This window comes from Dermacentor variabilis, chromosome 3 (genome assembly GCF_050947875.1).
Source record: "Dermacentor variabilis isolate Ectoservices chromosome 3, ASM5094787v1, whole genome shotgun sequence".
NCBI classification, from domain to species: domain Eukaryota; kingdom Metazoa; phylum Arthropoda; class Arachnida; order Ixodida; family Ixodidae; genus Dermacentor; species Dermacentor variabilis.
The window spans coordinates 35,725,201-35,751,860 of NC_134570.1; positions in this window are offsets into that span (position 1 = coordinate 35,725,201).

The window sequence follows — 26,660 nt, forward strand, 5'->3', positions numbered from 1 at the left end:
TGTGGGCCGTTCAGAAATTGTCATGCTATCTAGCCGGCTCGAGGTTTATCATTGAGACGGATCACTGCCCTCTCCAATGGCTGCAGACCATCTCTCCCAAAAATGGCCGCCTCCTGCGCTGGAGCCTCGCTTTGCAACAATATTCCTTTGAGGTGCGTTACAAAAAGGGGAGTCTCAACGGTAACGCCGATGGCTTAAGTCGAAGCCCCTAACGTAGGAATCAGCCTCAAAATTGTTTGTTACTGATGTTTTTCTTCCTGAGGCAGGATTTTTAACACATTGCTTTTGTTTAGTGTTTCAAAGTGATGACATGCTTTCTAGTGCAATTTTCCAATTTGTGGACGCGTTCTGAGTGCTGCTAGACTACTGTAAGGAACTAGGCAGTGGTATAAAAGGGGAAAGAGCCTGGCAGGGCTTAGTGAGGGTTGTGCCGTGCTTGCTGACTGAGCGGTTGAGTTTCAGCGTAGTTCTAACGCTTGCCGGGAACGAGAACAAAAATGGGAACTCTCCCGAAGTCACTTTGCAGTGTCCCGTGCGAACCTGAACGAGAGAACGAGGCCTTCTCTGTGCGCTGCGCTCAAGAAACGTCGAGGGACGCCCGACTTCGGTTATGAGCATCATCGAGCGACATCCCTCCGGACAGCGGATGCAGTCCCCTGACCATCGGGATCTCCTTCCCCCGGCGGGGCGGTCTGTTTCGTTTCGCCTACGACGCGCGGTATAGCCAGCGCGGATGCAACGGACGCCGGGGCTTCGTTCAAAGCGGCAGACATTTTGGCCCGTTCGGCGCCGCCGCTACGCCTCCCTGCCAAGCGCGTCCAGGCATGTTCCAATGCCACGTGTCTTCATGTGCGTGTGTGAGTGTATGTGCATATTGGTGCCCACGCTTGTCGAAGCGCGGCAGCCGGGGAGAGGAGCTCCCAACAACTGTGAAGCGAGGGGGTCTGACAGGCGCCGACACGACGGCTGCTCCACCTTCTCTTCCCATTGTGCCCGAGTGGCGCCGACACGACGCTGCGCCACCTTATCCCATTGTGCCCGAGCGGCACAGTCACGTGCTCGTCTATAGAGGGGTTCCTTCTTGCCCTCAACTGCGAGAGTATCAAAGCAGCTGCCCCCGGACGCCAAGGAGGGCTCCGATTTCTTCTGTTGAGTAAAGTGCACTCCCGTCTCTCTACTTCGGTCAACCTGACCGCCAACTCTTTGCGATGTTAGAATAAACAAGTTGTTTTGTTGTTACCAGTCGACTCATGCTTTGCCGGGACCTTCGGATGCTTCCAGTTGTGCCCCAGGCCGCCAGGCCAACGCTACCGTTGGGGCTTGCGACCCAGGTGCAACCACGGGCGTCAGCGCCGAGTTCCCAACAACTCGTACCAGCGGTGCGATTACAACACGGTCGACGAGCCTGACGACGCCGACAGTAGTATCGCCAACGACATTTTCTCTGTGTCTGCTTTCGTTAACATCGCCGATGTACAGTACCGAGACCTATATCTGCGAGCACTTATCGAGCGTCTGCGCTCTACACCTACCGACGCATCCGTTCGCCGATATGCCCTCCAGGGCGGCATTCTGTATCGAAGGAACTTCCTCCCTGACGGCCGTATCCAGCTTTTCTGGACATGAGGGTTTAGTTCGCGTGAGTGCCACCACGTGGCGTACTAACCTTAAACTTTTCAAACTTCCCGCGGTGACGCGTGATGACGTCAACCAAACAAAATAAAAAAAAAATAAAAGCTATCCCTGCGCATTGAACTTCGCCACAATGCTTGTCCCGCCGGTGTTATCAGTGTTCTTGATCAAGCGTATTCGCTCGTCGCCTAGAAATTACTCGTCATCCTAAGAGCGTTTAGTCGCGACGAGCAATGGTTGATTCTGGGCTTTTGATGCGGTTCTTTTTTTTTCTTTTTTTTTCTTTTCCTTTTCTTTTTTTCATTCTACGGAGTAAAGAAGCTAGCCTAATCGTCAGAAGTACTTCGGGGCAGCCTTTCTTCAGTCGGCATACATTGTTAACGTCCGAACATCGCACAGCGCCTACTAGAGACGCCGTCGTGGACGGATTTTGATTTTCCACTATCGAATTCGTTAAGGTGCACAAATTTATTTCACTAGCGACATTGCAATGCGCACACATGGGCCACCGCCGCAGCTGCAAATCTAGATGTGCTTAAGCATTAAGACATATGCATGGATAAGTTGGTTTTTCACCTTAACACAAAAGTCACGATACAAGAGTTGAGCAAACTGTCCCTGTGTCGTCGCAGGCTGTGAGACCGGGCTAGTTGGTATTCCATGCTAAAGTGACTAGCGCAAGAGTGGACCCGGGACACTAGAGGCGACAAGGATAAGCGCGCAAACATCCAACTGGGCGCTTGTCCTTGTAGCGTCTTTAGTGTTCCCTGTCCACTCTTTCACTAGTCACTTCAGTTTGTGTCGTTGTCCGTTAGCACGCTATAGCCGAAGCTGTTGGCAATATTACGTCTCCATTTACTGACCACCAGGCCAGGTACACCATTGGGTACGACATATACAGTACTTGCAGTTAGTTTCCAAAGTAGTCTCCTATGGCGGTTGTCCACGTGCGTGAAGCAAGAACGATATTTAAAATTATTGTGCAGTAATATATGCGGGATTTGTGTGTTCTCCCCATTCTCTACCATGTTGCCGTTCCGCCTTTATTATATAGCCGCAATGTAGACTAGCAGCTATCGAACGCCATAAAGGCTATCCACATACTCAAAGACCTCGCGCACAATTCCTGACGCTTAATTGTACTCAAGAGTTGTGCGACTGCCCAGGACATCCTTAACGAATGTTACATAACACATTATGAGGTTTTACTTGCCAAAACCACGATTTCATTAGGAGGCACACCGTAGTGCAGGATTCGAGAATAATTTAGACCACTTGGGATTTTTTAACGTGTGCCTAGCCCTAAGTACGCGGGTTTTCGCATTTCACACCCATTGAAATACCGCTGCCGTGGTTGGGATTCGATCTCGAGACCTCGTGATTAGCAGCCGAACCCAATAAAAGCTAAGCAACTACGGAGGGGAAGGAATGTTGGCAGTAGGAGAAAGGTGACAGCCGGAAGGTGAGACAATTTGTTCCAATCCTCATTACGCGAAAATCGGTACCATCTGTTTTGTCGAAGAATGACACCGTAGAATGCACTGTATTCAATGAGTGAAAAAATTATGCGAATCCTATGTATGTGCGAATCGATGTAAGCAAAGCTTTCTGCTTTTGATGTCATTGTCATGCGTAATCTCCACAGAGTACGCAGGCACTCTCTAATGAAATGCTGTCAATGTTTGCCTGGTTACGCCTGCCATTGTGATGCAAATAAACGGGCGCCTTCAACTCTTTTTCTCAGAAAGAAACGCTGAATGAAATGCTGACGTGATCCTAAAGAAGATCAACAAGCGCCGAAGTGCTCGATCTTACGACGCCCATATTCGTAAGCTTATATTCGTGATTTTTTTTTTTGGGGGGGGGCGTTGTGCTCTTGTACCCTAGAAATGTCCCTCGGACGTCTCTGACGTGCTCGTTTTTATTCTCAAGTACGCAATGAAAACTCTCATCACTGCAAGTTCATGATGTATTGGTGGCAGGCCACCATGGCGTGTCGCGCAAGTATGACCACGCTGATTCGTTTGGGTTGACATATACTATTTTGTGCGTCATACTTCCCCACATTCATTTTTCAAACTATGCCAGAGCTCGAAAAGGGCGGCCAACTCACTACGTCCCTTTCCTCTGTTTACTTCCGCAAAATGTGTGTTTATCGCTGTGGTTACCAAATACGCCCAGCGGTATGCTACGACACAAGCGTTTCTGGCGGCTGAGCAACTGAAGTCGCAGGCTTTATTCAACATGGCGTCGACGTTCTATATGGCTATCCTCAATTACTTTTCGCGGACTTCGCTCACCGCCTCCTCTCCAGTGTCATCTCTTACGCTACTAGCTCCTGCTAGACACAACACAAACACGCAACGACCTTAATGAAGTATCAATTACACGCTAATTGACACACTGTCGACGTATATTTCCGCTGAGCACCAGGATGGGAGCGTTGTCCTGTCTATGGTGACATTATCCGTCTACAGCCTCGCTCAACAACACCGCTCGTTACTCATCACGTTTTTTTTTTTGTCGGCAAGAGTATAGTGTATTTCCTCCGAATGTGCTTTCGGCTTTAGACGTGACCTTGCACGCCCTCTTATTCTGTTACGTTGACGGCGACCGTTGTCGTCAGGATGCCGCCTCATTCTGAGCTTCGCAGTCACCAGAGAGCACAGAAAGCTGTCTTCACAAACAAACCACCGAGATTCGAGCCCATCTCCCAAATGCTCCATCTTGCATTTGGGAAATGGGCACGCTAACCATTACGCTACCACCTGCCTCCACCAATTTCTGTTTATCTATCTGCCTGGAGCAATTGCCGGACTTGTTCGCCAGGCTAAACCCGCCTGCTGCTACAATTCACCACCACCACCACCACCATCCCACTTCACGTTTTTGCCGCAGACGCAGGCAGAATGGATGCAGAAACGAAAAAAAAGTAAAGATTGCTTGAGCGGCCAGCTGACACATGACCTTAACTTTGGCAGGTTATTCTCAGTGGAGCGCATGTGGGCTTGCGGCTGTGTGCAGATTGTGGGTCGCCTTAGCTTTATTGTAAATTTGCTTTCACCGACTCTTTTCAGCTAGAACTCAAATGCCGGACAAAAATGGTACCTACCGTTGAATATTTTTTTCTTGGTTTCAACCAAAAACGCTGATTTACACAAATAGTGATCTTTTTAAGAAATGGCATAAGGATACTACATTTCGGGTCATGTCGTTGTGTCAGTACGGGCCGGCACCACGTATCGACGAAAGGGCATCACAATGCCGATGCACGCGGCAGGTTACTGAATGAAGAAATCAGGAAGCGACTGTTTTTCAGTTCTCGCAACACATTGTAACAGACACGAAAGGCACGGACAAGAAGAGAAGAAAGAGAGGACGAAGAAAACGAGGAGTTAGAGAGGCCGGGCTGCGCTACGATCACGCTACCATCATCGTCCAATTCTCCTGTAAATAAAACCATTTCTTCGCAACTCCTCGTAACAGTTGTGGTGAAAGGTGCTGCGTAATCGACACCCGAAGACGGAGGCTGAACCACAAGTTCTTCGACGGAGCCGTCGCCTTGCTGGACTCCCACCGAATCTACCGGAGTTGAATATGTCCCACGACGCAGACGAACAGCGGCCCATTCCGACTGCTGCCCCAAGTTCTGCTCTGCAACTGAGAGATGCGCGTCCCTTCGCCGGAAGATCGGACGAAGACGTCGAGGAATGGCTCATCCATTATCACCGGGCGAGTGCCGCCAACAGGTGGAACAGCGCTTCTCAGCTTTCGAACGTCGTGTTCTTTCTAACCGATACTTCATTGGTGTGGTTCGACAACCACGAGGAAACATTCACAACATGGGGAAGATCTGTTTCGGAAATCAAAGAGCGATTCGGTGACTCCGCGACGAAAAAGAAAAGGGCAGAACAGACGCTACAGCAACGTGCGCAAGTACCAGGCGAAACCTGCACGACCTACATTGAGGCAGTAATAAAGCTGTGTAGGATGGTGGACTCTGGAATGTCCGAGGAAGACAAAGTCGGGCACATCCTAAAAGGAATTGCCGAGGATGTTTACAATTTCCTCATTGCAAAAGACAGCCTGGCTTCCGTCGCTTACATCATTCGGCACTGTCGTACTTTCGAGCAACTAAAGACGAGGCGCATAACGCCGAAGTTTGGCAGGCTAGCCAATGTAACGACAGTTGCAAGCGTGGACAGCAACCAGCCCCTTGATCTTGAATCAACGATCCGACAAATAGTTCGGGAAGAACTCAGCCTGCACGCGCAAGTGACATATCCAGGCACTCGTAGCTTCCGCCTACCACCAGATTTTGAGCCAAACGTGGCATCCTTCTCCCCGTATCCTGCGGCAAGGGGCACTGAGGATTATGAACTCGCGCCCCGACAGCAGTCACGTCTCTACGACAGAGGCCCTACTTATGGCGCTCGGCCACAACAAGAGCAGCCGCGTTTTTACCCCCGAGGCCCTGCGACTTCTGTCAGGCCACGACAAGAACAGCACCGACCCTACTACCACGACGCGACTTATGAAAGATATAACGGATTTCAGCAAGCAGCAGAGACACGTTATCCACATGACCACGAACTTTCTCGCCGCCCGCAGCCGTCTACCATTCGTTTCGAGGTAGACGCTGTGAACCGCGACCCTCCCGTGTGCTACAACTGTCGTTCCACAGGCCATATAGTTCGGTATTGTCGCCAAGCCCGTCAATCACGTAGGACACCATCGATGTTCTCGCCACCCAGAACCCGTAATTCATATGACCTGCGGACGACCGATTTGCTTCCAAGGGATCACTTCTCACACGAGACCAGACGCAGCGATTCGCCAGCATCTGAGCAGAGTTTCACGCCTCCAAATAGCCGTCCCCGTCGCTCTGCGTCCCCTCGGCGCCGTTCTTCCTGACCGCCCCCGGGAAACTAGCATCCGCGGCCAGTGGATGTGTGGTCGCCGGACGGTCTTTGCAAGAAATACCTCTGCCTGTTGTGATGTTCAAAAACACAGTGAATGTCTCGATTGACGGAATACCGACCATGGCGTTAGTCGATACTGGGGCGACTGTGTCTGTGATGAGCCTCGCTTTGAAAAACCGGCAAGGCCACAAAGTTATGTTTTCTTGGAACGACGGTATTACCTTTCGTAGAGTAGGCGGCGAGTGGTTTCATCCCCTTGGTGTTTGTGCTGTGAGTGTTTTGTTGGCTGGGAAAGTGTTTGTGTCGGAATTCCTTGTTCTTGTTGTTCGCACGACGTTATTCTTGGTATCAATTTTCTTGAACAGTGCGGCGCTTCCGTGGACTGTGGTTGTGGCGAAATCTCATTGAACAAGTTATTTATATCAGCACATTCTGAACAAAGCTTGGGTAGTGAAGACAAGGACACAGACACAGTCAGTGTTCTTGATGAAGTGATTGTACCATCGTGGTGCCTGACGCCCGTTCGTGTTTCTACAACTACTGTTGATACTGATTGTGTTGACCTTGTAGTTAGGCCTCTCCGCATAAACGGTGCTAAAAAATATACTTGTGCCCTGCTCTGTCGTGTGAATGACGAAAGGAGTCGCCACATTGTGGGCGCTGAACTCTTCCGCCACGCCGGTTGTCCTTCCTCGCGGTATGAAAATCGCTCTTTTCGATGAAGCCGCATGTACTTCAATAGCGGCACTAACTACGGACGTTTCTACAGCTTACTTTCCTTGCGATAATCTCCATTCTGAAGATCTAATGCTTGGCATGATCAGCAAGGCTCTCGGTACATCGGAACGGCAAGCACTGGTACAAGTCCTTGCCAGGCATGAGGCCGAATTTGATTTCACGCATGGAGATGCACCCCTTCATTTACCGTCATACCGCGTCCTGCGCTCGTCACAGAATAGATACTGGCTCAGCACACCCCATCCGCCAGAAGCCCTACCGAGTGCCATCGTCCGAGCGCAAAGTTATTGCCGAGCAAGTCAAGGAGATGATGAACAAAAGTGTCGTTCAAGAGTAATCTAGTCCATGGGCAGCCCCAGTAATCCTGGTCCGAAAAAAAGATGGCTCCTGGAGATTCTGCGTGGATTACAGACATCTAAACGCAGTGACGAAGAAGGATGTCTATCCACTACCGCGAATCGATGACGTCTGTGATTGCTTACACGCTGCTTCTTACTTCTCAACACTTGATTTGCGATTGGGGTACTGGCAAATACCTATGGACCCTGCCGACAAGGAAAAGATCGCTTTCGTGACTCCAGATGGCCTATTCTAATTTAATGTTATGCCTTTTGGCCTTTGCAATGCTCCTGCCACCTTTGAAAGATTCATGGACACAGTACTACGCGGTCTAAAGTGGGAGATATGCATGTGTTACCTCGATGATGTTGTAATCTTTGGCCGCACGTTTGAAGAACATAACGAACGCCTCAGCCTCGTTCTCGACTGCATTGAGAAAGCTGGACTGGTCCTAAACTCAAAAAAGTGTCGGTTCGACGAACGTCAAACACTGGTCCTGGGACACTTAGTCGACAAGGATGGCGTCAGACCCGATCCTCGTAAGACTGAAGCAGTGAGCTCCTTCAAGCCACCGCAGTCAACACGAGAACTCCGCTCATTCATTGGCCTATGTTCGTATTTTCGTCGTTTTCTTCCCCGGTTTGCCGACATCGTTTACCCGTTGACAAGTATTTTGCGACAAAATGCATCCTTCAATTGGACGCCAGAGTGTGACGCATCATTCTCTCAACTGAAGTTTATACTAACGTCAGCACTCCTCTTGCGTCACTTCGATCCATCTTGCCCGACTGAAGTTCACACTGATGCGAGGGGAATCGGGATAGGAGCGGTGCTTGTACAACGTCACAGTGGTGCAGAACAGGTTGTCGCATATGCCAGCCGTTGTCTGAGCAAATCTGAACGCAATTATACGGTTACGGAACAGGAATGCCTGGCAGCCGTTTTCGCCGTACAAAAGTTTCGATGTTATCTTTACGGTAGACCATTCAAGATTATCAACGACCATCATTCTTTATGCTGGCTGGTCGGTTTGCGTGATCCCTCTGGTCGCCTCGCACGTTAGGCGCTGCGCCTCCAGGAATACGACTTTGTGGGTACAAGAGGGGCCGTCGTCACGCTGACGCAGACTGCTTCTCTCGGATTCCTCTCGCGACTACCGACTGCGATGCTGAGAATTTTGACGACTGTCTCGCTGCTGTTACTCCTACGTTCCCTGATGCGGCAGACTTTCAGCGAGAACAACGGGATGATGTTACCCTTGATCCGCTTTTTGTCGCCGCCCGTACTTCTAAAGGCAGCGGTCGCTTTACTGTCCGTGATAAATTGCTGTACAAAACTAATTACTCCGGGTATGGAGCGCGTTTTCTGCTTCTTGTCCCCGAGAGTCTCCGCTCCGAGGTTCTACGCGCCATGCATGACGATGTGACATCCGGCCATTTCGGCTTCGTACGAACGCTGCACCGCACGCAGGAGCGCTTTTACTGGCCCAAGATGTACGAAGCAACCAAGCGCTATGTCGCTATGTCGCTAGTTGTGAAACGTGCCAACGTCACAAGCGACCGACCACCGCAGCCCCGGGTCCCCTTCGGCCATTGACACCGCTGTTGCGTTTCGCCTGCGACACGCGGTTTTGCCGGCGCGACTGCGGCGGGGCGGCAGACATTTTGGCCCGTTCGGCGTCGCCGCAACGCTCCCCGCCAGGCGTTTCCAGGCGTTTCCAGGCATGTTCCGATGCCACGTGTCTTCATGGGCGTGTGTGAGTGTATGTGCCATTGTGCCCGAACCAGGCGATGCGACAGCAGGGGTCACCCTCTCCTTCCAGTCATTGTGCCCGAACTAGGCGATGCGAAAGCAGGGGTCACCCTCTCCTTCCAGTCATTGTGCCCGAACCAGGCGATGCGACAGCAGGGGGCCACCCTCTCCTTCCAGTCTTTGTGCCCGACCGGCGGCAGTGTGCGTCACATTAGCCCATTGTACAATCACGTGCTCGTCTATTGAGGGGTTCCTTCTTGCCCTCAACTGCGAGAGTATAAAAACAGCTGCCCCCGGACGCCAAAAGGAGGGCTCCGATTTCTTCTGTTGAGTAAAGTGCTCTCCCGTCTCTCTACTTCGGTCAACCTGACCGCCAACTCTTTGCGATGTTAAAATAAACAAGTTGTTTTGTTGTTACCAGTCGACTCATGCTTTGCCGGGACCTTCGAATGCTTCCAGTTGTACCCCAGGCCGCTAGGCCAACGCTACCCTTGGGGCTTGCGACCCAGGTACAACCACGGGCGTCAGCGCCGAGTTCCCAACAACCGATGCCATCGGTGGGATCCAAACATCTGGTTGGCAGCGGTGAGATCGCCTCCGACTTCAAACAACTGTCTGCCAGCGGTGAGATCGCGACAACGGAGGCCAGCAGCGAAGAGATGCAGTTGACTGTATGCTGAGCAGCTCAACGACGATCCGGGAGCAGTGCAACGAGCCCTGTGTGATGACTGGTTGCCTGCAGCGGAACGACTGCGCTGGACTCTTGGCTGCGAGGTTTGGTGAGTGCGGGACTTTCTTCTTCTGAGCTTTGCCAGGCTTTTGTTAGTGTCAGAAACAGAGCTGGTAATTGTGGTTGTCGTTGCTGCCGGGTTAGTTTGCGGCAAGACAATAATAGGCAGTAGAGAAAGCAGCATTCAGAGCAGCCATGGATTTGAAGTCGTTGCGCAAACCGAAATTGTTGGAGCTTGCAAGAGAGTTGGGTCTGGATGTCTCGGACAAACTCAGAAAACCAGAACTGCTAAAGGCTATTCTTGAGTTAGAGGCTGAGGATGACGAGCTGTCGGAATGCCTTGAGACTATTGAGGAGAGGTCAAAAAGACAGGAGCGCGAACTTAAAGAGCAAAAAGAGAAACAGGAGCGCGAACTTAAAGAGCAAAAAGAGAAACAGGAGCGCGAACTTAAAGAGCAGAAAGAAAAAGAAGAGCGCGAACACGCTTTGGAAATGAAGCGTCTCGAGGTAGAGATGGAACGCGCTCGTAATGGAAGTCAGGCACACGGTGCAGGAGAACGCGTATTGTTCAAAATGACTGACCTGATGCGGCCGTTTAAGCTTGGAGAGGACATTGGTTTGTTCCTGGTTAACTTTGAGCGAACGTGCGAGAAGCAGGGGTTCTCTCGGGAAACGTGGCCACAGCGCTTGCTCACTTTGTTACCCGGCGAGGCGGCCGACGTAGTCGCTCGCTCGGATAGAGAGGAGGCAGAGGATTTCGACAAAGTAAAATCGAGTCTGCTAAAAAAGTAATGGCTGTCTGCGGAGGCGTTCCGTCGGAAGTTTCGGGAAAATGAGAAAGGCAGAAGTGAGTCATATACAGAGTTTGCGTATAGGCTTATGTCAAACATGCAGGAGTGGCTCAAAGAAGAGAAAGCGTTTGGTGACCACGAGAAAGTTCTGCAGTGTTTCGGGCTAGAACAGTTTTATAGTCGGTTACCGGAGAACGTGCGATACTGGGTCTTGGATAGGCCAGACGTTTGTACGGTGGCTAAAGCCGCTGAGCTAGCCGAGGAGTTTGTGACGCGTCGGGCTCGCGGAGCTAAGGACGGTCAAAAGGGTGAATTTGGCTTGAAGTTTGAGAGGCCGAAGTTCACACCCATGAGAGCAAAGGGGAACACGCGTAGTGCGGATGCGAGTGGAAGCAGTGCGACCGAACCTAAGGAGACGGCGGCAGCCGAAGCCGAACGCAGAAAGCGGTTCGAGATGAGGCAAGCGCGCGTTTGTTATACGTGCCAGAAGCCGGGTCACTTTTCGGCGCAGTGTCCGGAAACAACACCAAAAGTTGTGTTTTTTTCAATAGGCAGCACTGACGAGAACATGAAGCTTCTCGAGCCTTATATGCGAGACCTCCTCGTGAACGGGAAAGAGTGCCGAGTGCTTCGCGATTCCGCAGCTACGATGGATGTAGTTCACCCGTCTTACGTAGAACCCCATATGTTCACGGGCGAGTGCGCGTGGATCAAGCAAGCCGTGGAAGCTCATAGCGTGTGTCTGCCAGTAGCAAAGGTGCTTATTGAAGGACCTTTCGGAGCGCTTGAGACAGAGGCGGCAGTGTCATCTATGCTGCCACCCCAGTACCCGTACCTATTTTCAAACAGGTCCGATCACCTCCTGCGCGAGAAGGGGCTTTTGTTTGGTGAAGCTAGTGTTCAGGCCTTAACCAGATCGAAGGTTCGGGAGCTCGCTGCAAAGGCGGTAGTTGCGGGGCCGACGTTATCAAACAACGAAAAAGGGTCAGAGGCGCAGCAAGCTGATATTCAGAGCACGCCCGAACTGAATAAACTTGAGTCTGTAACGTTAAAGGCGCCAGATACTGGAGAGGAAACGCCCGACACGGGAAAGTTAGAAGAGCTATCTACTGATTTGCTCATCGCGCCTACGTCAGACGGACTTAATAGGTTGCTAAAAGTCAGCCGGTCGGCTTTGATAGCCGAGCAAAAAAAGGATGGCAGCCTGGAAAACGTGCGCTGCAATGTCAAAGAAGGTATCGCCAGGAAAACTGCGCGTTTTGTGGAAAGAGGTGGAGTCCTGTACCGGAAGTATCTAGACCGCCGAGGAGTGGAGTTCGATCAGCTGATCGTGCCTCAATGCTATCGTCAGGATCTGTTGCGCTTGTCACACGGGGGTTCGTGGTCCGGACACCTAGGAGTTAAGAAAACTAAGGACCGTCTCTTGCAAGAGTACTATTGGCCAGGGTGTTTTCGAGACGCAGACCACTTCGTGAGGTCATGTGACACCTGTCAGCGGGTGGGCAAACCAGGGGACAAATCGAGGGCGCCGTTGAAATTGGTACCTATCATTACGGAGCCTTTTAGACGGCTCGTTATTGATACAGTGGGACCTCTGCCGGTAACAGCCACGGGGTACAGACACATTTTGACTGTGATCTGCCCAGCGACAAAGTTCCCTGAAGCAGTGCCGCTTAAAGAACTCAGCTCAGTTGAGATAGTCAATGCACTACTGTCCATATTTGCGCGAGTTGGTTTTCCTGCGGAAATCCAATCAGATCAGGGCACAGTGTTTACTAGCGCTTTGACGACAACTTTTCTCGAAAGGTGTGGGATAAAGCTGCTACACAGCTCAGTGTACCACCCACAGTCGAATTCCGTTGAGAAGCTCCACTCCGTCATAAAGCGCGTGTTGAGAGCGTTGTGTTTTGAACATCAAACTGACTGGGAGCTGTGTCTGCCTGGGGTGATGTTTGCGTTAAGAACCGCGCCGCATGCAGCTACGGGGTTTTCGCCAGCTGAACTGGTGTACGGTCGCTCGCTTCGGTCTCCGCTTCGCATGCTTCGAGAATCGTGGGAAGGTAGGGGCGACGACCCAGTCGTGGTGGAGTACGTACTTAAGCTCCTCGAACGCTTAAGAAGGGCACAGGAGTTGTCAGGTGAAGCAATGACAAAGGCCCAGCAGAGGGCCAAGGTTTATTATGATCGGACAGCCAGGGCCCGTCGTTTTGAGGTGGGCGATGAGGTCATGATATTGCGCACATCGCTAAACAACAAACTAGACGTGCAGTGGGAGGGCCCAGCACGAATTGTTCAGAAACTGTCGGACGTTAACTACGTGGTAAGTCTGCCAGGAAAGCGGAAAGCACAGCAAGTTTACCACTGTAATCTGCTCAAACCTTATAGACAAAGGGAAGCAGTGGTGTGCATGATGGTAAACGTTCCTGAAGAGCTTCCGGTCGAGCTTCCGGGACTAGGCTCAGTGACGAACAGGGAAGACACCGGTCAAGTCATTAGTGACCTTATCAGTAAAGCACCGCTGTCGCCCGAGCAGAAAACCGAACTACACCAGCTATTACAAGAGTTTCAAAGTCTGTTCTCTGAGAGGCCTGGTAGGACTTCTGTACTTACTCATGATATAGAACTTACCTCCCCAGAGCCAGTACGATCCAAGGCGTATCGGGTGTCACCCCGCCAGAGCGATATTATGGAGGCTGAGGTAAAGAAAATGCTACAGCTCGGTGTTATTGAGGCAGGTGAGAGTGATTATATCTCCCCTTTGATTTTAGTTGAGGTACCGGGCAAGGAACCTCGTCCTTGAGTCGACTACCGCAAGCTTAATTCGATCACTAAGGATCAAATTTATCCGATCCCTAACATCGAGGAGCGCCTTGAGAAAGTTAGTAGCGCTCAGTTTATTTCCACCCTAGATCTTGTCAGGGGTTATTGGCAGGTTCCACTTACAGAAGAGGCTAGTAGGTATGCGGCGTTCATTTCACCAATGGGAACATTCCGTCCTAAAGTCTTGAGTTTTGGTTTGAAGAACGCGCCATACTGTTTTTCAAGCCTCATGGATAAAGTGTTGCGGGGACAGCAAGAATTCGCTTTACCGTATCTAGACGACGTAGCGATATTCTCCGCATCCTGGTCTGAGCATATGGCACACTTGCGGGCAGTGCTAACCCGCCTGCGCGAAGCGGGCTTGACAGTCAAGGCTCCTAAGTGCCAGTTAGCACAGGCCGAGGTTGTCTACCTCGGTCACGTGATTGGTCAGGGTCGTCGCCGCCCCTCTGAAATAAAAGTGGCCGCTGTGCGAGACTTTCCGCAACCGCGCACCAAGACCGATATTCGGTCGTTCTTGGGTGTCGCCGGCTACTATCAGAGGTACATCCCTAGGTACTCTGATATCGCGGCTCCCCTGACGGATGCTCTAAGAAAGACAGAGCCCCAAACAGTCGTCTGGGACGAGACAAAGGAAAGAGCGTTTAGCGCCCTAAACAGTGCCCTAACAAGCCAGCCTGTGCTACGATCGCCAGACTATACAAAAGGGTTCATTGTTCAGTGCGATGCTAGTGAGCGAGGCATGGGCGTTGTACTGTGCCAACGGGAAAAGGGAGAAGTAGAACACCCCGTCCTGTATGCTAGTCGTAAGCTGACCAGTCGTGAGCAGGCGTATAGCGCCACCGAGAAAGAGTGTGCATGTCTCGTGTGGGCCGTTCAGAAATTGTCATGCTATCTAGCCGGCTCGAGGTTTATCATTGAGACGGATCACTGCCCTCTCCAATGGCTGCAGACCATCTCTCCCAAAAATGGCCGCCTCCTGCGCTGGAGCCTCGCTTTACAACAATATTCCTTTGAGGTGCGTTACAAAAAGGGGAGTCTCAACGGTAACGCCGATGGCTTAAGTCGAAGCCCCTAACGTAGGAATCAGCCTCAAAATTGTTGGTTACTGATGTTTTTCTTCCTGAGGCAGGATTTTTTTAACATATTGCTTTTGTTTAGTGTTTCAAAGTGATGATATGCTTTCTAGTGCAATTTTCCAATTTGTGGACGCGTTCTGAGTGATGCTAGACTACTGTAAGGAACTAGGCAGTGGTATAAAAAGGGGAAAGAGCCTGGCAGGGCTTAGTGAGGGTTGTGCCGTGCTTGCTGACTGAGCGGTTGAGTTTCAGCGTAGTTCTAACGCTTGCCGGGAACGAGAACAAAAATGTGAACTCTCCCGAAGTCACGTTGCAGTGTCCCGTGCGAACCTGAACGAGAGAACGAGGCCTTCTCTGTGCGCTGCGCTCAAGAAACGTCGAGGGACGCCCGACTTCGGTTATGAGCATCATCGAGCGACATCCCTCCGGACAGCGGATGCAGTCCCCTGTCCATCGGGATCTCCTTCCCCCGGCGGGGCGGTCTGTTGCGTTTCGCCTGCGACACGCGGTTTTGCCGGCGCGACTGCGGCGGGGCGGCAGACATTTTGGCCCGTTCGGCGTCGCCGCAACGCTCCCCGCCAGGCGTTTCCAGGCGTTTCCAGGCATGTTCCGATGCCACGTGTCTTCATGGGCGTGTGTGAGTGTATGTGCCATTGTGCCCGAACCAGGCGATGCGACAGCAGGGGTCACCCTCTCCTTCCAGTCATTGTGCCCGAACTAGGCGATGCGAAAGCAGGGGTCACCCTCTCCTTCCAGTCATTGTGCCCGAACCAGGCGATGCGACAGCAGGGGGCCACCCTCTCCTTCCAGTCTTTGTGCCCGACCGGCGGCAGTGTGCGTCACATTAGCCCATTGTACAATCACGTGCTCGTCTATTGAGGGGTTCCTTCTTGCCCTCAACTGCGAGAGTATAAAAACAGCTGCCCCCGGACGCCAAAAGGAGGGCTCCGATTTCTTCTGTTGAGTAAAGTGCTCTCCCGTCTCTCTACTTCGGTCAACCTGACCGCCAACTCTTTGCGATGTTAAAATAAACAAGTTGTTTTGTTGTTACCAGTCGACTCATGCTTTGCCGGGACCTTCGAATGCTTCCAGTTGTACCCCAGGCCGCTAGGCCAACGCTACCCTTGGGGCTTGCGACCCAGGTACAACCACGGGCGTCAGCGCCGAGTTCCCAACAACCGATGCCATCGGTGGGATCCAAACATCTGGTTGGCAGCGGTGAGATCGCCTCCGACTTCAAACAACTGTCTGCCAGCGGTGAGATCGCGACAACGGAGGCCAGCAGCGAAGAGATGCAGTTGACTGTATGCTGAGCAGCTCAACGACGATCCGGGAGCAGTGCAACGAGCCCTGTGTGATGACTGGTTGCCTGCAGCGGAACGACTGCGCTGGACTCTTGGCTGCGAGGTTTGGTGAGTGCGGGACTTTCTTCTTCTGAGCTTTGCCAGGCTTTTGTTAGTGTCAGAAACAGAGCTGGTAATTGTGGTTGTCGTTGCTGCCGGGTTAGTTTGCGGCAAGACAATAATAGGCAGTAGAGAAAGCAGCATTCAGAGCAGCCATGGATTTGAAGTCGTTGCGCAAACCGAAATTGTTGGAGCTTGCAAGAGAGTTGGGTCTGGATGTCTCGGACAAACTCAGAAAACCAGAACTGCTAAAGGCTATTCTTGAGTTAGAGGCTGAGGATGACGAGCTGTCGGAATGCCTTGAGACTATTGAGGAGAGGTCAAAAAGACAGGAGCGCGAACTTAAAGAGCAAAAAGAGAAACAGGAGCGCGAACTTAAAGAGCAAAAAGAGAAACAGGAGCGCGAACTTAAAGAGCAGAAAGAAAAAGAAGAGCGCGAACACGCTTTGGAAATGAAGCGTCTCGAGGTAGAGATGGAACGCGCTCGTAATGGAAGTCAGGCACACGGTGCAGGAGAACGCGTATTGTTCAAAATGACTGACCTGATGCGGCCGTTTAAGCTTGGAGAGGACATTGGTTTGTTCCTGGTTAACTTTGAGCGAACGTGCGAGAAGCAGGGGTTCTCTCGGGAAACGTGGCCACAGCGCTTGCTCACTTTGTTACCCGGCGAGGCGGCCGACGTAGTCGCTCGCTCGGATAGAGAGGAGGCAGAGGATTTCGACAAAGTAAAATCGAGTCTGCTAAAAAAGTAATGGCTGTCTGCGGAGGCGTTCCGTCGGAAGTTTCGGGAAAATGAGAAAGGCAGAAGTGAGTCATATACAGAGTTTGCGTATAGGCTTATGTCAAACATGCAGGAGTGGCTCAAAGAAGAGAAAGCGTTTGGTGACCACGAGAAAGTTCTGCAGTGTTTCGGGCTAGAACAGTTTTATAGTCGGTTACCGGAGAACGTGCGATACTGGGTCTTGGATAGGCCAGACGTTTGTACGGTGGCTAAAGCCGCTGAGCTAGCCGAGGAGTTTGTGACGCGTCGGGCTCGCGGAGCTAAGGACGGTCAAAAGGGTGAATTTGGCTTGAAGTTTGAGAGGCCGAAGTTCACACCCATGAGAGCAAAGGGGAACACGCGTAGTGCGGATGCGAGTGGAAGCAGTGCGACCGAACCTAAGGAGACGGCGGCAGCCGAAGCCGAACGCAGAAAGCGGTTCGAGATGAGGCAAGCGCGCGTTTGTTATACGTGCCAGAAGCCGGGTCACTTTTCGGCGCAGTGTCCGGAAACAACACCAAAAGTTGTGTTTTTTTCAATAGGCAGCACTGACGAGAACATGAAGCTTCTCGAGCCTTATATGCGAGACCTCCTCGTGAACGGGAAAGAGTGCCGAGTGCTTCGCGATTCCGCAGCTACGATGGATGTAGTTCACCCGTCTTACGTAGAACCCCATATGTTCACGGGCGAGTGCGCGTGGATCAAGCAAGCCGTGGAAGCTCATAGCGTGTGTCTGCCAGTAGCAAAGGTGCTTATTGAAGGACCTTTCGGAGCGCTTGAGACAGAGGCGGCAGTGTCATCTATGCTGCCACCCCAGTACCCGTACCTATTTTCAAACAGGTCCGATCACCTCCTGCGCGAGAAGGGGCTTTTGTTTGGTGAAGCTAGTGTTCAGGCCTTAACCAGATCGAAGGTTCGGGAGCTCGCTGCAAAGGCGGTAGTTGCGGGGCCGACGTTATCAAACAACGAAAAAGGGTCAGAGGCGCAGCAAGCTGATATTCAGAGCACGCCCGAACTGAATAAACTTGAGTCTGTAACGTTAAAGGCGCCAGATACTGGAGAGGAAACGCCCGACACGGGAAAGTTAGAAGAGCTATCTACTGATTTGCTCATCGCGCCTACGTCAGACGGACTTAATAGGTTGCTAAAAGTCAGCCGGTCGGCTTTGATAGCCGAGCAAAAAAAGGATGGCAGCCTGGAAAACGTGCGCTGCAATGTCAAAGAAGGTATCGCCAGGAAAACTGCGCGTTTTGTGGAAAGAGGTGGAGTCCTGTACCGGAAGTATCTAGACCGCCGAGGAGTGGAGTTCGATCAGCTGATCGTGCCTCAATGCTATCGTCAGGATCTGTTGCGCTTGTCACACGGGGGTTCGTGGTCCGGACACCTAGGAGTTAAGAAAACTAAGGACCGTCTCTTGCAAGAGTACTATTGGGCAGGGTGTTTTCGAGACGCAGACCACTTCGTGAGGTCATGTGACACCTGTCAGCGGGTGGGCAAACCAGGGGACAAATCGAGGGCGCCGTTGAAATTGGTACCTATCATTACGGAGCCTTTTAGACGGCTCGTTATTGATACAGTGGGACCTCTGCCGGTAACAGCCACGGGGTACAGACACATTTTGACTGTGATCTGCCCAGCGACAAAGTTCCCTGAAGCAGTGCCGCTTAAAGAACTCAGCTCAGTTGAGATAGTCAATGCACTACTGTCCATATTTGCGCGAGTTGGTTTTCCTGCGGAAATCCAATCAGATCAGGGCACAGTGTTTACTAGCGCTTTGACGACAACTTTTCTCGAAAGGTGTGGGATAAAGCTGCTACACAGCTCAGTGTACCACCCACAGTCGAATTCCGTTGAGAAGCTCCACTCCGTCATAAAGCGCGTGTTGAGAGCGTTGTGTTTTGAACATCAAACTGACTGGGAGCTGTGTCTGCCTGGGGTGATGTTTGCGTTAAGAACCGCGCCGCATGCAGCTACGGGGTTTTCGCCAGCTGAACTGGTGTACGGTCGCTCGCTTCGGTCTCCGCTTCGCATGCTTCGAGAATCGTGGGAAGGTAGGGGCGACGACCCAGTCGTGGTGGAGTACGTACTTAAGCTCCTCGAACGCTTAAGAAGGGCACAGGAGTTGTCAGGTGAAGCAATGACAAAGGCCCAGCAGAGGGCCAAGGTTTATTATGATCGGACAGCCAGGGCCAATCGTTTTGAGGTGGGCGATGAGGTCATGATATTGCGCACATCGCTAAACAACAAACTAGACGTGCAGTGGGAGGGCCCAGCACGAATTGTTCAGAAACTGTCGGACGTTAACTACGTGGTAAGTCTGCCAGGAAAGCGGAAAGCACAGCAAGTTTACCACTGTAATCTGCTCAAACCTTATAGACAAAGGGAAGCAGTGGTGTGCATGATGGTAAACGTTCCTGAAGAGCTTCCGGTCGAGCTTCCGGGACTAGGCTCAGTGACGAACAGGGAAGACACCGGTCAAGTCATTAGTGACCTTATCAGTAAAGCACCGCTGTCGCCCGAGCAGAAAACCGAACTACACCAGCTATTACAAGAGTTTCAAGGTCTGTTCTCTGAGAGGCCTGGTAGGACTTCTGTACTTACTCATGATATAGAACTTACCTCCCCAGAGCCAGTACGATCCAAGGCGTATCGGGTGTCACCCCGCCAGAGCGATATTATGGAGGCTGAGGTAAAGAAAATGCTACAGCTCGGTGTTATTGAGGCAGGTGAGAGTGATTATATCTCCCCTTTGATTTTAGTTGAGGTACCGGGCAAGGAACCTCGTCCTTGAGTCGACTACCGCAGGCTTAATTCGATCACTAAGGATCAAATTTATCCGATCCCTAACATCGAGGAGCGCCTTGAGAAAGTTAGTAGCGCTCAGTTTATTTCCACCCTAGATCTTGTCAGGGGTTATTGGCAGGTTCCACTTACAGAAGAGGCTAGTAGGTATGCGGCGTTCATTTCACCAATGGGAACATTCCGTCCTAAAGTCTTGAGTTTTGGTTTGAAGAACGCGCCATACTGTTTTTCAAGCCTCATGGATAAAGTGTTGCGGGGACAGCAAGAATTCGCTTTACCGTATCTAGACGACGTAGCGATATTCTCCGCATCCTGGTCTGAGCATATGGCACACTTGCGGGCAGTGCTAACCCGCCTGCGCGAAGCGGGCTTGACAGTCAAGGCTCCTAAGTGCCAGTTAGCACAGGCCGAGATTGTCTACCTCGGTCACGTGATTGGTCAGGGTCGTCGCCGCCCCTCTGAAATAAAAGTGGCCGCTGTGCGAGACTTTCCGCAACCGCGCACCAAGACCGATATTCGGTCGTTCTTGGGTGTCGCCGGCTACTATCAGAGGTACATCCCTAGGTACTCTGATATCGCGGCTCCCCTGACGGATGCTCTAAGAAAGACAGAGCCCCAAACAGTCGTCTGGGACGAGACAAAGGAAAGAGCGTTTAGCGCCCTAAACAGTGCCCTAACAAGCCAGCCTGTGCTACGATCGCCAGACTATACAAAAGGGTTCATTGTTCAGTGCGATGCTAGTGAGCGAGGCATGGGCGTTGTACTGTGCCAACGGGAAAAGGGAGAAGTAGAACACCCCGTCCTGTATGCTAGTCGTAAGCTGACCAGTCGTGAGCAGGCGTATAGCGCCACCGAGAAAGAGTGTGCATGTCTCGTGTGGGCCGTTCAGAAATTGTCATGCTATCTAGCCGGCTCGAGGTTTATCATTGAGACGGATCACTGCCCTCTCCAATGGCTGCAGACCATCTCTCCCAAAAATGGCCGCCTCCTGCGCTGGAGCCTCGCTTTACAACAATATTCCTTTGAGGTGCGTTACAAAAAGGGGAGTCTCAACGGTAACGCCGATGGCTTAAGTCGAAGCCCCTAACGTAGGAATCAGCCTCAAAATTGTTGGTTACTGATGTTTTTCTTCCTGAGGCAGGATTTTTTTAACATATTGCTTTTGTTTAGTGTTTCAAAGTGATGATATGCTTTCTAGTGCAATTTTCCAATTTGTGGACGCGTTCTGAGTGATGCTAGACTACTGTAAGGAACTAGGCAGTGGTATAAAAAGGGGAAAGAGCCTGGCAGGGCTTAGTGAGGGTTGTGCCGTGCTTGCTGACTGAGCGGTTGAGTTTCAGCGTAGTTCTAACGCTTGCCGGGAACGAGAACAAAAATGTGAACTCTCCCGAAGTCACGTTGCAGTGTCCCGTGCGAACCTGAACGAGAGAACGAGGCCTTCTCTGTGCGCTGCGCTCAAGAAACGTCGAGGGACGCCCGACTTCGGTTATGAGCATCATCGAGCGACATCCCTCCGGACAGCGGATGCAGTCCCCTGTCCATCGGGATCTCCTTCCCCCGGCGGGGCGGTCTGTTGCGTTTCGCCTGCGACACGCGGTTTTGCCGGCGCGACTGCGGCGGGGCGGCAGACATTTTGGCCCGTTCGGCGTCGCCGCAACGCTCCCCGCCAGGCGTTTCCAGGCGTTTCCAGGCATGTTCCGATGCCACGTGTCTTCATGGGCGTGTGTGAGTGTATGTGCCATTGTGCCCGAACCAGGCGATGCGACAGCAGGGGTCACCCTCTCCTTCCAGTCATTGTGCCCGAACTAGGCGATGCGAAAGCAGGGGTCACCCTCTCCTTCCAGTCATTGTGCCCGAACCAGGCGATGCGACAGCAGGGGGCCACCCTCTCCTTCCAGTCTTTGTGCCCGACCGGCGGCAGTGTGCGTCACATTAGCCCATTGTACAATCACGTGCTCGTCTATTGAGGGGTTCCTTCTTGCCCTCAACTGCGAGAGTATAAAAACAGCTGCCCCCGGACGCCAAAAGGAGGGCTCCGATTTCTTCTGTTGAGTAAAGTGCTCTCCCGTCTCTCTACTTCGGTCAACCTGACCGCCAACTCTTTGCGATGTTAAAATAAACAAGTTGTTTTGTTGTTACCAGTCGACTCATGCTTTGCCGGGACCTTCGAATGCTTCCAGTTGTACCCCAGGCCGCTAGGCCAACGCTACCCTTGGGGCTTGCGACCCAGGTACAACCACGGGCGTCAGCGCCGAGTTCCCAACAACCGATGCCATCGGTGGGATACAAACACCGCCCAGTACGCCGTTCGAGCAAGTAGGCATTGACCTTCTGGGTCCATTCCCGCCATCTAACAACAGGAACCGCTGGATAATTGTCTGCGTAGACCATCTTACACGGTATGCAGAAACTGCAGCCATACCGTCTTCCACCGCTGCTTGCGTGGCGGCCTGCTTTCTCCGTTCCGTGGTCCTTCCTCATGGCCCACCACGTGTCATCATCAGCGACCGTGGTCACCGTGGTCGCCAGTTCACGGCTGATGCCATTGAAGAGTTACTTCGTTTGTGCACTTCACAGTTCCGTCATTCCATGCCATATCATCCACAGACCAATGGCCTCGTTGAAAGGACAAACAGAACGCCGACTAACATGCTTGCTATGTACGTCTCCTCCAATCATAAGAACTGGGACGACGTGCTGCCCTTCATCACTTATGCATACAACACTGCGAAGCACGAAACCACGAATTATAGCCCATTTTACCTCCTGTATGCAAGGTTACTGCGAAGCCCTCTGGACACTTTCCTACCCTTCGTTCTGCACAGTGATGATTCTGTATCGAAGACTTTGTGTCTCGCTAAAGAAGCGCGTCGAATAGCTCGTCTTCGTACTCTGGCCTCGCAAAGTCATTCGAAAGAGCGATACGACGACCGTCACGTACAAGTATCGCTGCAAAAAGGTGACTTATTCCTCCTTTGGACACCGCAACGCAAGCGTGGATTGTACCAAAAGTTCTTGTCACAATATTCAGGCCCATTTGTAGTTGTGGACCGCCTGAGCGAACTCACTTACGTCATAGCTCGCCTCCTGTGCAATGGTCGGCGATCAAGCAGAACTCAGCTGACTCATATTGCTCGCCTGAAGCCTTTCTACCCTGCTTGTACATCCTGACTCGCCCCACGGGCTTCGTCTGCTTGCGGGGAAATTTAACAGATACGAAAGGCACGGACAGGAAGAGAAGAAAGAGAGGACGAAGAAAACGAGGAGTTAGAGAGGCCGGGCTGCACTACGATCACGCTACCATCATCGTCCAATTCTCCTGTAAATAAAACCATTTCTTCGCAACTCCACGTAACAATATTGTACACAGCACACTAGGCAGCCACCACCATGACATTTTATTTTTGACAACTGCGACACCAAATGGCGGACTGATATACTTCCTAAAGGGGTTTAACTTTATTTTTTCATCGCATGCAGAACCGCAAGGACAGGTTGCGTCGCGCGTATACCGCAGCCACGTACTGTGGCCGCACTCCTTTTCCTCTAACAATGTGGCCCCCGGCGGCTTCACGCGCTCCCGTAGGTGGCGGATTGGACTGTCACTCCAGAAGTTTAAATACACAACCTCTTTGCATAGAAACGACGGCATGATTGTTAACATATTGTTGGCTTGGATATGTTTGGCACGAGGCCCAAGACCCTGTCTTCTAACACGTTCTTATGTTTGCGTTCGCGTCTCTGTCTTGAAGGGACTCACACCGTGACATGCTACAATGGTGCTTGCGTTGGGCGTATGTAAGGCGAAAAACGCGGTTCTAAAATGTCTGTTCACTAACTTGTGCAGTAAACCCATGTTTATAGTATTCGCGCAGTATAGTAGTAGTATAGTAAGAGTCACGAGTATGGCATCCGTAACCGCAAGTGCCACGTTATGGTCGTAACTTGTCGGGACAGCGTAGATGTAATCCACAGACCCTGCCACTAAGGAATACGTGGCTAGGCATGGCTGATGAATAAGTAATTGCGAAGGTTGGTTTTCAGTAAAGGTTTGTTACCAAGAATGGTGGGAGCTTATACTGCCGCAAAGGACGGATGCTGGGCGGTGACTCCAATCATTTACTCGGCACATCACACATATATACACTGGAATTCAACTGGTTTCGCCAACTCTTGCTTATATTCTCTCGCCTCTAAGCTGCGACTTCGCCTGCCACCCAGGCCCCAGCTTTTCCTCTTTGTCCCCCGCTTCTTTCCCAGTCTGCTGAGACGTGCTTCCACTGAGTCTTGCTCCTCCTTTTTCTCAATAAATAAAGGCATTCATCCATGCATGCCTAGGTTACTGCAGAAAATAGCGTGTCTTTATCTCCATAACCACCCCGTCTCTCACCTGGACTCTCCCATCGCAAAACAAAGTTGCTGTGTTCCAAATGGCTGGGCGTCACATATACAATTTTCTAGGAAAGGCCAGTAGCACGGCGGGCAATTTTCGGTGGGTGACGAGACATTATATAGAACACCTTCTCTGCCATATCCACACTCAGTGCTCTGCTTCGTGAGCTACTATTAGCCGCTACGACGATGTACGAAATGAAAGAAACCTAGCTAGGCTGGTCGCGCGCAGCTCTTTTTGGATTCGTGATGCGTCGGTTTAAAATAATAATATTTCTTATCTAAGCCTAAATAACAGCGATATAGGCGAGGTGAGTTACGGTAGCTAGTTGGCTTGGACTAACGACGCTCTTCAAGCAGCACTTTCGTCTTATGCGTGTTTGCGAACGGGAATGAAAGACAGGAGGGTAACACGCCTTCCTGAAATGAAACATTCGGAATGACCCTTTCTTTGGCGGTTGGACATATGTCGAGGGTGCCCAATACGAACAATCTGCAAGTCTGTATTACCTTGCAAAGGGGAACTCAGATGAAACACTGTCAAACAGATAGGCTTTTAATTATCGTAAGTAGATCTTTATTGGAATTCTTTACCATGAAGTGAAAGCCGACTAATAAGCATTTAAATTTTCTTTGTTAATAAAACATCCTGTTAGTAAAAGGTTGCTGTGCTTTACAGCCCCCTAAATTAAAACGTAAGTTATGGAAAATAAATTGGTGTGGTTAATGTGTAAACGCATACGCAAGAAAAGGCCTAGTCCATTTCCCAGTATTCTCTCAATGAAGATGCAGCACCTCTATACTCTCACGTTGTAGTGATGTGAAGAACAAAACACTTCCAAAAGAGTCAGTCACGAATGTTACTCATTATAAGATGAGCTTGCGCTGGAAAAGAAAATAACACTCAAAGATACCGATGGCTGCGCGCAAAGTGCTTCCTCTAATTCCGATCTACGGATCAAGGCGTCGGTTCGTCAGATTGGAATGCTCGTACATCGCAGAGCGATCTCGGGTCGGCAAATGTGATGGAGAATGTACGCCAGTATTCGCTTCACGCGCGCAATCTGATAAGATAGCGCTCTTTCGCTATTGAATCCGTGCCAACATACTGGATATTAGAAACACATGCAGGCGCATCTTGAGCTAACTGATAACTTTGGAACTGTGGTTAGACGCTAAACCACCCCCCCCCCCCTTAAAAGAAGGAATACAGTTGCTTTCAATATTAGCTGAAACATAGTGCTGGTGGTATAAAAAGGGCCCACAACACTGCACAGCGGCGCCGATTGACATACAGGAAATTCAAGAGCGAACCACTTTACAATTACTGGTATTTATCAAACCAGCATATCGTGGTTTAATGTAGCCCTGTATTCCAGGGGCCAGTTCCAACACGGGTACTGTGTCGGAGCTCATATTTCATGTCAGCATTATTTGTCACAAAATCAAAGCATTTTTTCTTTAGATCTTAACATTAGACAGCCAAAATACATGCAGCGAAACCGTCACCTTAATATTTCAGTACTTTTCGTTCTAACGTACATATCCGTGCTGATCCATATGTTACAAAGTGCTGAAAATGTACCCAATGCTTTTCTCCAGGAAGCTGTTTTTATTCCTTATGATGCCAGGAAACCGAGTCTGATGCCACCAACGCTCAGAAACCTAGTCGGGAGCGCGCACAATGTTCTCGCACACCTTGTGCGATGTACCGTAGCGCTGAGGTGCTTCTTGTATAATGTATGAGAATCGGTTGTAAAGACAGACGTGCAAGGTTGGGTCATGTGCTTAAGCTCATGAAGTTGATTTGTGCCAAGATAACCTGTCCAAACTTTCACACTTACTTTATAAGAAGTCTACAGCACCATCAATATGCCGGCTGCTTTTAACTGCACAAAACAAAACCATTCGAACGATGCAAACAATGTTAACATCATTTTATCATTCAAGTGTTCAGATTGGTAACCTCTAGATGCGGAGTAAGTTGAGAAGTTGTTTGCGTAATTAACAAAGCTACGTAATTAAATTTTCAGTAAGGGTTTTTACGTGGTTAAAGAAAATGAGCAGTTTGGAGCCCGTCCTCGAGATTAAGCAGCCAAACGAACAAATTTCGACTAAATATGCTTCTGTAAGAGCAATGCGAACAAATATTTTCCAAGTAAACACTCTTGGAAGACGTAACTGACGCAGAAAAAGAACATCTGTGAAGTCAAAGAAAGAACAGCACTTCACGACGGGACACACACAGGGGGAACCACACACAAACTGCGCTAACATTAAGTGCTGTTCTCAATGTGATAATGAAGCAACTAGCCCGTCAGTCTTTCCTTCCAAACCTGTAAAGTCAACCTGAACACATCTAGCCTTTTGTGGTGCTGTCATCAATAGTATGGCCCCGTGAACATGTTCCCCATGGTCACATAGTCGCGTTCCATTTTTATGCACGCTGCTTTCTCGAAGGCAAGCATTTTAAAGTTTTAGTGTCAATACGGCAGTGAAC